General features: G+C 42.4%; 1 protein-coding gene across 2 annotated transcripts in view; it reads right to left on the bottom strand.

Annotated features, from left to right (window-relative positions):
* Positions 1–8,183, bottom strand: part of LOC129712109 (bromodomain-containing protein 3-like) — a 42,239-nt gene extending 34,056 nt beyond the window's left edge. For both annotated transcript variants that reach the window (XM_055660310.1, XM_055660311.1), the window contains exon 1: positions 8,034–8,183. The gene's annotated coding sequence lies outside the window, so the exon portion shown is untranslated. The remainder of the gene's footprint in view (positions 1–8,033) is intronic.
* Between the last annotated feature and the right edge of the window lie 4,287 nt (positions 8,184–12,470).

Genomic DNA, 12,470 nt, shown 5'->3' with positions numbered 1-12,470 from the left:
AGTTAGGCATCCAAGACCCTTTCCAACTTTAAAAAAAGCTATAACCGCCCTGTCGAACGACAACTTTAATATCTTGTGTAACAGACACAGACAGAATTTCTGTATCAGTTGACCAATATGCTTCCCTTTTAAACATAATCATTCCCCCAAGAGTGTGGATGGTATCGAGAGGTAGCTATTAGGCAAACGGTTTATCACAACATTCAAATACAACATCTTGAATTTACATCACACCATTAATACGGTAAAACACTTCAAGACGTTTCAGTTAAGAGAACAGATATTGGACATAAAATGCTGGAGTAACTCAGCGGGTCAGACAGTATCTCTGGAGAAAAGGAATAGGTGACATTTCGCGTTTAGTCCATCTTCCACAAAACGTCACCTATTCCTTTTCTCCAGAGATGCTGTCTGGCCCGCTGAGTTACTCCAGCTTTTTGTATCTATCTTCAGTTGAAATCCGAATCTGCAGTTCCTTCCTACGCAATAGATATTAGACGCTGAGCTAAGGAAGGTCTATTGAGATAGTTTGGTTCAAGTGCTATCTAGGGACCATCTTTAAAGAAGAAAAAGGCAGAATGTTTTCAATGAAGGAAAACCGAAGCATGTACAAACACTCTACAGAACGTTTTTCCTTCCATTATTTATTATGTAAAAGAATATGTGTGTTATGATTGTGTTTATAATTTGTTTGGTTGTTTTGCTGTTTGTCTTTTGCACAAAAGTCCGCGAGCATTGCCACTTTCATTTCACTGCACATCTCGTATGTGTATGTGACAAATAAACTTGACTTGACTTGACTTGAAGGTATGTCTAACAAAACCTCTTCACTGTAAGTCGGCACATGTGACAATAAAGAATCTCAACTACCTGTGGTAGAGTAGCCATTTTCAATTAATTTCTAGGTGGACTTCAAAGATAAAATAAGATAAGCCAGTCATTCATTTCTCTCTGCTTGTGCCAAAATATGTATTTCCGATTCACACCAGATTCAATTGTACTTTATTGTCACATGTACCTAGGTACTACAAAATTATTTGTTTTGGTTAGCTGTGAGTTGAACACTCCATTAGCATTTTGGACATTACTTGAATTTACATGTATTCAAAACTTTGACCAAAAACCCAAAATTAGAATCCTGGGAATACAGTGCCCTCCATAATGTTTGTCTCTGGACTCCACAATTTGAGATTTGCAGTTAGATTTGCAATCACATGTGGTTAGATTTGCAATCACATGCAGTTAAAGTGCACATTGTCAGATTTTATTAAAGGCCATTTTTATACATTTTGGTTTCACCATCTGGAAAAAGTCTTGTGGACAGGTGAGATGAAGATTAACTTATATCAGAGTGATGGCAAGAGCAAAGTATGGAGGTGAGAAGGAACTGCCCAAGATCCAAAGCGTACCACCTCATCTGTGAAACACGGTGGTGGGGGTGTTACGGTCTGGGCATGTATGGCTGCTGAAGGTATTGGCTCACTTATCTTCATTGATGATACAACTGCTGATGGTAGTGGCATAATGAATTTTGAAGTGTATGGACACATCCTATCTGCTCAAGTTCAAACAAATGCCTCAAAACTCATTGGCCAGCGGTTAATTCTACAGCAAGACAATGATCCCAAACATATTGCTAAAGCAACAAAGGAGTTTTTCAACGCAGAAAAAATGGTCAATTCTTGAGTGGCCAAGTCAATCACCCGATCTGAACCCAATTGAGCATGCCTTTTATATGCTGAAGAGAAAACTGAAGGGGACTAGTCCCCAAAACAAGCATAAGCTCAAGATGGCTGCAATACAGGCCTGGCAGAGCATCACCAGAGAAGACACCCAGCAACTGGTGATGTCCATGAATCGCAGACTTCAAGCAGTCATTGCATGCAAAGGATATGCAACAAAATACTACTTTCATTTATATGACATTGCTGTGTCCCAAACATTATGGTGCCTTGAAATGGGGGGGGGGGGGGGGGGACGGACTATGTATAAACACTACTATGATTTCTGCTATAATGTATAGAAATACCCTTAGATAAAATCTGACAATGTGCACGTTAACCTCATGTGATGCTTTCTATTACAAATCTCATATTGTGGAGTACAGAGGCAAATAAATAAATGACGGGTCTTTGTCCCAAACATTATGGAGGGCACCGTGAGTAGCTCCCTGCTGAAAGGTGGACACATTGAAAACAAATCTGGAAATGAATGTAGACAAAAATGCTGGAGAAACTCAGCGGGTGAGGCAGCATCTATAGAGCGAAGGAAATAGGCGACGTTTCTGGCCGAAACCCTTCTTCAGAATGAATACTGGATTTTACCATCAGATTCTACGTTTTCTAAGTACCAAAATTATCCAGGTTATTGTGTCAGTCAGAGGGGCATCAAAGATAAATTATTTTGGTCGTGCATTTCATGATATCCGGAACTTCAAGTATTTTACGGGCTTGTTGTTGATCTCACAAGGCATTCAATGCACATGACAAAGCAACAGGGCTATTAGGAAATATGAGAACTGAAACCATTCACAGAGCATAAACTAAAGCTGTTATCCAACAAAGAAAAAGCCATTGACGTCTACACCATGTGGAATAGATAAGGTGAACACACAGAATCTTTTACCCAGGGGAGGGGAAATCAAGAACCTGGGGACATTGGTTTAAGGCGAGAGATTTAATAGGAACACGAGGGGCAACTTTTTCACTCAGAGGGTGGTAGGTTTATGGAACAAGCTGCCAGAGAAAGTGGTTGAGGCATGTATTGTAACAGCATTTAAAAATATATTTGGATATGTACATGGATAGGAAGGGGTTAAAGGAAGCTGGGCCAAACACAATTCTCTGCCTCAGAGGGCGGTGGAGGCCAGTTCTCTGGATACTTTCAAGAGAGTGCTAGATAGGGCTCTTGAAGATAGCAGAGTCAGGGGATATGGGGAGAAGGCAGGATCGGGGTACTGATTATGGATGATCAGCCATGATCACATTGAATGGTGGTGCTGGCTCGAAGGGCGTAGGGTCTACTCCTGCACCTATTGTCAGGCTTAGATGTGGCATCTTGGTTGCATGAAGTTGGGCCGAAGGGCGTGTCGCCGTGCTCCACGACCATACATGATGCGATAACATCACGATGCTAACTTTAGCCTGAAGGTAGTACTATCATAACCAGAAAATAATTATCTTATGAATTACCAGGAAAGGATTATCATAAAAGTCATGTAACAATCCAAGTCGTTCATCACTAATGACTTTCATCATATCAATTAAAATGCTCCAAAAGGTCCACACAGTGTGTGTGTGTGTGTGTGTGTGTGTGTGTGTGTGTGTGTGTGTGTGTGTGTGTGTGTGTGTGTGTGTGTGTGTGTGTGTGTGTGTGTGTGTGTGTGTGTGTGTGTGTGTGTACAACATGTTGCCAGGAGTCAGCTGAGGCTGGGACTGTCCCAACGCTTAAGAAACAGACAGGTACATGGATAGGACCGGTTTGGAGGGATTTGGACCAAACGCGGGCAGGTGGGACTAGTGTAGGTGGGACATGTTGGCCGTGAGAGCAAGTTGGGCAAGTTTTCCACGCTGTATCACTCCATGACTCTAAAAGCAGTGTCAGAACTATCCACACGTCAAATTACCCTCAATCCCCTGCTACAATGCAAATACCCCAGAAATACCCCGATAAATCAAATATCCACAAACCAAACACCTGAGAAACAACCACAACCCAGCCAGCAAATACAGCACAAATGCAGCACCATCCATCCAATACCCCACTAAATGCATTACAATTATTTGAAGCTCCATGTTGGCCACAATACCATCCGGAATCAAATACCCAAAAACGATGCAACCTGTTCATTACCAAATTCCAAACTAATGCAAACCCCAATAAAGCTACCCATGACTCTGCAAACGACACACACACACACTCAAGAAAACCACAAAACTTCAGACAAACCAAATTCCTCTCTGATATCTTATCAAAAAAACATCAAAAAATCCCAACCAAACCTCAAATCAAATACAGTGAAACGCTGATAATTCAGCACCCTTGGGACTGCTAATGCCAGACTGGCAGATGTTCCAGGCAGGTGAACATTATTCCTATTAACAACAAAACAGACACAAAAAGCTGGAGTGACACGGTGGGTCAGACAGCATCTCGGTTTAAACCTTCATCTGCAGTTTCTTACGACACATTATGTCTGCTCCACTGCTAAATCTCCTCAAGGTATGCCAACTTTGAAGAAGTTCTCCTCTCTCCGACGAGTTCCACAACATCTTCTCACATTGATACCCTCCAGAGAAGCTGTCTGACCCACTGAGTTACTCCAGCTTCTAGTTTCTAACACCCAAAACAGAGCTTGATTTCTCTTCTCTTACATGTTACACAATGATATGATCTCAACCCGAAACGTCAACCATTCCTTTTCTCCAGAGATGCTGCCTGTCCCGCTGAGTTACGCCAGCTTTTGCCATTTAGAACGGAGACAAGGAAACACTTTTTCTCACAGAGAGTGGTGAGTCTGTGAAATTCTCTGCCTCAGAGGGCGGTGGAGGCAGGTTCTCTGGATGCTTTCAAGAGAGAGCTAGATAGGGCTCTTAAAAATAGTAGAGTCAGGGGATATGGGGAGAAGGCAGGAACGGGGTACTGATTGGGGATGATCAGCCACAATCACATTGAATGGCGGTGCTGGCTCGAAAAGGCCGAATGGCCTACTCCTGCACCTATTGCCTATTTGTGTGTCTATCTTCAGTTTAAACCAGCATCTGCAGTTCCTTCCCACACAATGATATAATAATTGTTTTTGCAAACCTGGTGAGATTAAAGGACACAATAAATATATAGAAGCCTGATACCCATAAGGGTATCCACATTTCTTGACTCCCTTGTGTACCAGGGTCCAACACACGACCCACCATCCGGCCTCTGGGCTTTGGACACACACCCTGCTGGCAACTCTAGACCCCCGACTCACATTCCAGGCTAACGATGCGAATTATCTGAGTTCCATTGAACTCGGAATCTTAGAATGTGATCCCCAAACAATAGCTTTTAAAACTCACGGTCTCACATGAACACATCACAGTTCTGATTTTTTCATTGCAAACGTTCAAACTAAGTCAGTAAGCAAGGTGTCAGCAACGTACTCTTGGGATGCAAGACAAGTCCCACAGCTCCCCGTTCTGCTTTGCTCCATAAAGCAGAACCGAACAACACATCTTCTGCTCATTAACTAAATGATTAGATGTAGGTAGTTAAAATATACTGCTCAAGCTTTTTTGACTTAAAACAATGTTTCAAAAAAAATGTTTACAAAACAACACAACTATATTTTTAAAAGTGCTGTTGATGGAGGGAGAATCTATCTGGTGGACACACAATCTTATAATTACAACTCGCTGCTGAAGAGGGTCTTTAACCTGAAATATTATTTCTGTTTCTCCTGCCGCAGAAGCTGCCTGCCTCAGAGTTTTTCTAATATCTCTTATTTATGATTATAGCATGCTATTTTGAGCCAGTATCAGGGGGCAAGAGTGGAAAAGTGCAAAATTTTTCATCTCCTTTCCAAAATAAATTGTTGAATATTGAATATTGTTGAATGGACTTTTTTTGGATATCAATTAAAATGATCGGGGGGGGGGGGGGGGGGGGGGGGGGGGGGGGGGGGGGGGGGGGGGGGGGGGGGGAAAGCATAGATTGTGCGGCAGGTGAACCAAGGTTAACTGGGAGAACAGGATCATAAGGTCATAAGTGATAGGAGTAGAATTAGGCCATTTGGCCCATCAAGTCTACGCCGCCATTCAATCATGGCTGATCTATCTCCCTCATAACCCATTTCTCCTGTCTTCCCCCCCATAATAACCTGATACCCGTATCAAAGGATTAATGGCTTTATCCAGTTCTCAAGCAATAAAAGGGGCGACGTTTAAAGGAGATGCGCACGACAAAAGTTTTTTATTGTGGAGTGGTGGGTGCCTGGAATGTTCTGTCAGGGATGGATGTGGAGGAAAATAGGATAGTGATATTTAAAGGCTTTTGGATGGCCACATGGATATGCAGGGAATGGAGGGATATGGATCAAATGCCGGTTGAGAGTTTATCTTGCCATTATGTTTGGCCCACACATTGTGGGCCTAAGGGCCTCTACTGCGCTGTAGTGTTTTATGGATCCCTTTTTAGGTCTGGGTTAGGGAGGCATAAAACAGAATCTGAAATAATGAATATAGTTTGCATCTCCCGCTGGAGTTGACAAGTTTGTTTGTATATTGAGTTTTTCCGATTAGACACAGCATCAGGACTGCATCCGATGTGAATTAAAGGTGTTGTTATCGATAACCTATTGGTAACCAGGAACAACCCTCTCCACAGGGACTGCAATCTCTACTTGTATTCAATGATCACACAAACAAATAGTTGCAAAATTAACATGAATCTGCTCAAGCAACCATCCAACTCTAAAAAGGCTTGAAATAAATATGTGCTGCTTTACTACTTTGACAAGAAAGATGCATACAAACTGTAGAGAGCGATTGGAAGGACCTGTTCTTACAATCTGCCTACGTTATAAAAAATTAAGCTAGTTTCTTGAACTTTTTAGATAAACATCGTGGAATTGTGCCCAGATTAATCAAGCCGCTAAAGAGGGCATCAATTTTGAGAGCGGTGAGCAGAGTGAACATAGCTTTTTTTTAATATAAATGATACAGAATGATGTATTTACTAATAAGAGTCAAGTCGTCACATTTATTTATAGAACATATTCAAAACAACTCTCGTTGACCAAAGTGCTTTACATGTGTTATAAGATTAGTATAAACAAACAAACTACATACATATAGCCCTCGCTCAGAGGACGTCTGGAAAGGCTTGGTAGTACAGATAAGTTTTTAGTCTAGACTTAAAGCAGTCGATGGAGGGGGCAGTTCTGATGGGAAGGGGGGTGCTGTACACAGTTGCAGATTGAAACCAGTCTGTTTCTGCCCAGATGCGTGGCAATGAGGAGTTCCTGCTTCAATTCACTTTGCTATTGGTATTGATCCGGATCAAGACTAACGACTCTGATGGGTCTTCGATTCACACTTGTGGACTATTTCTCCAGAGATGCTGTCTGTCTCGCTGAGTTACTCCAGCTTTTAGTGTCTATCTTTGGACTATTTCGTAAGCGAGCAGGTGCCCCGCCCCCAACAAACGGAAAGGGATTGATCACTGGTATGTTGTTCTTTAAAAGGCTACTAACATTTAAAATCGCTGGAACTTCCGTTAGCCTTATTCACCAATCCGGTGGGTCTGGGACCACAACAATCGGAACAAGGGAAATACTTGTTTCACGCTGGGGTTTTTTTTTTAATACTGGGGGCTCACCGTGAGCCGAAAGCAATCTCTGCTCCTCCCAAAACACCGAGGTGTGTTTGTTTGCAACCAATCCCGGAGACAAACAAGCCGTATCCATCATTCATTTATGTATCGCACGACCACCCACTTCCCGCTCGCCACGGCCAGTCGGATTACAATTCTCCAGGAAGCAGGCGGTAGTATAGAAACCCGCTCCCTCCCTCCCTCCCCGGCAGCGAGGACGGGACGCGAGTTGCGTCTGTGTCCTGTTCCCTTCTTCCCAACACCGCCACCACCAACTCTCTCTCTCCCTCTCTCTCCCCCCTCCCTCCCTCCCCACTTTTCCCGAGCGGCCACAAAAGATGGCGGGCTGGACGGCCACCTCCCGCGGGTTAGTCGCTAAGACTGGCGACCGCTCGGGAGGGTTGACCGAGCTCGACACACGGGAGCCGGAGACACTGTAACGGGGCGGAGATTGATACATTCACCCTGTTCCTGGCGATCTGAGTGGAGCCGAAACAATGTAGCAATCGCTTTGTTACACGGCGGCCCCTTGGATACAATGTATCGACCGGGACTTGGCCCCAGCTATTCCTTGTGCCCCAACTCCACACACCTCTCTCTCCCTCTCCCATTCCCATTCCCATCCCCCCCAGGCTTGGGCGACCTCATCCCGACGGACACAAGAGTAATGTGAGAGTGTGTACCTGGCCCCCGCGGCTCCGCAGCGCCGTAGGCAGCGGCCGCTTGCTTCGCCCGCGTCTAATCTCCGTGCATCCTCCGCGGCCACAGACAGGAGCCCGCCGAGACACTGCGCCTGCGCCGGGCGCGCGGGCGCCGACGGGAGTTGTAGTCCCCTCCGCCAGCGCCCGCCCGTCCGGAAGCGCCTGGGGTTCAACGTGCGAGGACTACAACTCCCAGCATGCAACAGGCAACCCCCCTCCTCCTCCCTCCCCACATACAGGCGTACTCTCCCCGCTGTTTGAGGTGTGTATTTTTTTAAAGCGAAACTAAGTAGCGGCAAGAAAATTGATCCCAGTTGGGTTAGTTTGTTTTTTAATGATCCCGGAGTGGAGGACTCTGGCTGGGGATTTTTTGGAGACCCCCCCCCTCCCTCCCTTCTGTCTCACCTCGGCAGAGGGGAGTTGTTCGCCTCTGTGGGCGGGAGAGTGAGCTGCACTGTCAGTGAGCTGCTTCTAGGCGCCAAGTCGCGGCTCCATTACATAATGGCGCTTTTCCACCTCTCCCTTACATCGGGCAAAGGCAAAATAAGCTACTGGCTTGCAGCACGGAGAGGCCGATCGCCTGCCTCTTGTGCTTTGAAACATTGTTTTCAAGTTACATTTAATTACTGCTTCCTTTCGTTCTTGTTAACTTGTCCTTTCAGGTGGAACTCTTGCTGTATTAGCATTTCCAGACATATGGAACCAATAACACTCCCCCAAAATGATTTAATTGTGCAAGCCTTCAGCCAGATCGAGCCGGTTGTAAATTTGAGCCCCCCTCCACCCCAAAATAGACTTTAACCTATAATCTTTGTATCGCTATACTATTGGAAATTGAGTTATTTGAGTGCGATGTTCAAAGCTGGAGATAAGACACAAAATGCTGGAGTAACTCAGCGAGACAGGCAGCATCTCTGGAGAGAAGGAATGGGTAACGTTTTGGGTCGAGACCCTTCAAAGCTGGACGCAGGTGTCCCTTTAAACGATGGAAAAGACCCCACTGTGATTAGAAGTAGATCTGGAAACTACTCCCAGGAGTATTAATCAACATTTATTCCCCATCACTAAATCCAGATTATGTTGTCATTATTGCTTTGTTCTTAGTTCCATAAGCCTAGCAGCACTTTATGTCAAAGAAGCTATATAATGTGTTTTTTTTATTTTTCGCTTGTAGATTTTGAGTAGAAATTAGGAGTCTAGGAATGCCGAGACACCACTGCACAAACATGCACTAGGTATTAAGATCCACATTTTAAATATTCTTTCCAATTTTATTTTATAATTCTCCAAAAAATGCATTTATTACCATAACTGTCAGAACAAATTTGTTGTACACAAAAAAGCTGGAGAAACTCAGCGGGTGCAGCAGCATCTATGAGGCGAAGGAAATAGGCAACGTTTCGGGCCGAAACCCTTCTTCAGAAATCTTAAGAACAATCTTAAGAACAAATCTGTTGTTCATTGTTTATATTTATGTATACTCTCTGATTGGATAGCATGCAAACAAGGTTTTCATTGTACCTCGGTACATGTGACAATAATAAACTAAACTTGGTTCTTGGTTTCTTGGTCCTCCAAAATATTCCAAATGGAATTTAAACTGGAGGTTAAACTTAATCTTAAACTGAATTTGGGGTTAAATTGTTCTGATGATTTAGAAACTTGAACATTACAAACTTGTGAAACAACCAAGAATGAGCAAGAGTTTTATCATTACTAGTTGTTCGGAAGTTTATTTTGAGAGGCTGTATCAATAATTCACATCTCATATCAAGAGTGTTTAATTGTCATATTCACTGTGAACAATGAATTTCTTGCTGCAGCTTTGGAGACACACTAAACGCAACAGATAAACCTCTGGACAGTTGTGATCAACAAAACCTGTGCAATTTCCCAAATCATGGTTACTGCAACTGTAAACTTGGCGTTTAGTTCAGAGATACAGCACAGAAACAGGCCCTTCTTCGGCCCACTGAGTCAGCACCGACATTAACACCATCCCACGCACACTTGGGACAATTTACATTTACACCAAGTCAATTAACCTACAAACCTGAACGTCTTTGGAGTGTGGGAGGAAACCGAAGATCTCAGAGAAAAACCACGCAGGTCATGGGGAGAACATGCAAACTCCTTACAGAAAAACATGCGTAGTCAGGATTGGACCGGTGTCTCTGGCACAGCAACTCTACCGCTCTACCACGCTACCTCCTTTTATTGGAATGATTTTTTTTAAGTTATTGGAAAAACCAGAAGATAATAAATAGAGAGTCAACAATCAAATTATGGAATGAAATATCAGGAACAATCGGTAATCAAGATCAATATTTCAACTTTTGGCACAGTGTATTGCTCAGATTCATTGCATTCATAAAAAAACAACATCTGACCAAGCTTCTACACACTGCTTTTGCCAAAACACCAACCAGATTTCCAAAGAAGTATGGCCAGACTGGAGACCCTCAAGGTTCAACATCTTGTAGTGATTAACATAATGTAGCAAATGTCTTGTGACATTTTTCTATAAGTGTCACGCATTGAAATATCAGCACACAAAAAAGAGAATAATTTTGCATGTAAAGTGGGTCTCAAATGTCCGAAAGATACTGCACGCGACTCATTGCCCTGTGGGTTTGATGATCTCCAAGTCCACTGGACGGTTAGACAGCATTCTATCCTTTTTGCTTATTTTCAATGTCCTCTTATGGCATGTTAATTTACCCTCCGTTTGTGATCTCAATCAGTTTAGTTTATTGTCACCAGTACTGAGGAAAAGTGAAAATGTTTTGTTGCATGCTAACCAGTCAGCAGAAAGACAATACATGATTACAGCGTATTGATACATGATAAGGGAATAACGTTCTTCGTACTCATTGACTTTCACTCTTTAGAAAGAACTTTGATCTATCTTTCTTTTACGTCCAAATTAGATCTTATTTCTCTTTTTTTTTAAATTAGAAACAATGTACATACATCTTAATCATAATATGCAACATATTACATTTCTTGTACAACTTCTTTTTTTTTTAACTTTAAGCTATAATAGAAAAAGAGAAAGGAAAAGAGAGAAAGAAGAAAGAGTGAGGATAGTAGTGGAGTGTAGTTCGCAGTAGTTGGCGTTAAGTGAATAATAATGTACCAATAAGTACCAAATTTGATCTTGCCTTTGGATTTAAGAGTCAGGAGTTTTTTATTGTTATATATCCCAGATAGAACAATGAAATTCTCACTTGCAGCCGCACAACACAATATATAAACATCTTACACTGTAAACAATACAATAAACCTATTATTTAAATCGATTAATCATGATTTTACTTATTTACTTAATGTCCTTTAATGATTTTGTGTTTCCATCCACACTGTGTGCAGGTCCACCTTCATTTGTGTCATTTACCTCTGGGACATGTAACTTGCCATTGTTTGGCAATAACCTATATCATTTTTAAATAGGATGAATCGTTGTAACCTGATATTGATCTTTGTGGGTAGATAAAAATGCTAGAGAAACTCAGCGGGGGAGGCAGCATCTATCGTGTGGGTATCACATGCCATCAGAATAACTATTTTTCACTATTGGTCTTTATATTCTGTCACCCATCCAATTTCAGGTCAACACTTTCACTCCAACTTCAGATTTAATTGTAGTCAGCTGTATATTATGACAAAATTGCCATCAAAATTCATAAATGTCCAGTTAGACATTTCTCTTGATGTTGGGGAAGTCCAGGACAAGGGGTCACATCTTAAGGATAGAGGGGAAATCCTTTAGGACCGAGATGGGAAAAAACTTTTTCACACAGAGAGTGGTGAATCTCTGGAACTCTCTGCCACAGAAGGTAGTTGAGGCCAGTTCATTGTCTATATTTAAGAGGGAGTTAGATGTGGCCCTTGTGGCTAAAGGGATCAGGGGTATGGAGAGAAAGCAGGTACGGGATACTGAGTTGGATGATCAGCCATGATCATATTGAATGGCGGTGCAGGCTAGAAGGGCCGAATGGCCTACTCCTGCACCTATTTTCTATGTTTCTAATAAAGGCATAATCGACCCTTTGCATATCTATTCACTCTCCCAATTAGGTATAATTTTTCAAGATGTTCAAACACTAATTATGAACGTTAATGATTCACCAACAATCAAATTCTCAGGAGAAAAGGAAGAAAAGTAAAAGAGCATATTTTTAAATAGTGAAAATCTTCAAAGTTGGTGTTCGGTGGAATTTGTCTGATCTTGTACATGAAATACAAAATTAACATGAAGATAAAGCAGCTGTTTCAGTTTGTTGAACCTTGTTGCAATTGCAGTACAACAATAAGAATATATTGCAGGACTGCATATCATAATCAGTTTCCATCTGCATGTTTGGAAGTACTTACTCGGTCTTGAGATAATACAGCAAAAGTTCTCCAGTTTGATCG

The sequence above is a fragment of the Leucoraja erinacea genome, chromosome 31 (genome assembly GCF_028641065.1).
Source record: "Leucoraja erinacea ecotype New England chromosome 31, Leri_hhj_1, whole genome shotgun sequence".
In the NCBI taxonomy this organism is placed as follows: domain Eukaryota; kingdom Metazoa; phylum Chordata; class Chondrichthyes; order Rajiformes; family Rajidae; genus Leucoraja; species Leucoraja erinaceus.
The sequence above is the reverse complement of the archived record's forward strand: the minus strand, read 5'-3'. Positions and strand labels throughout refer to the sequence as shown.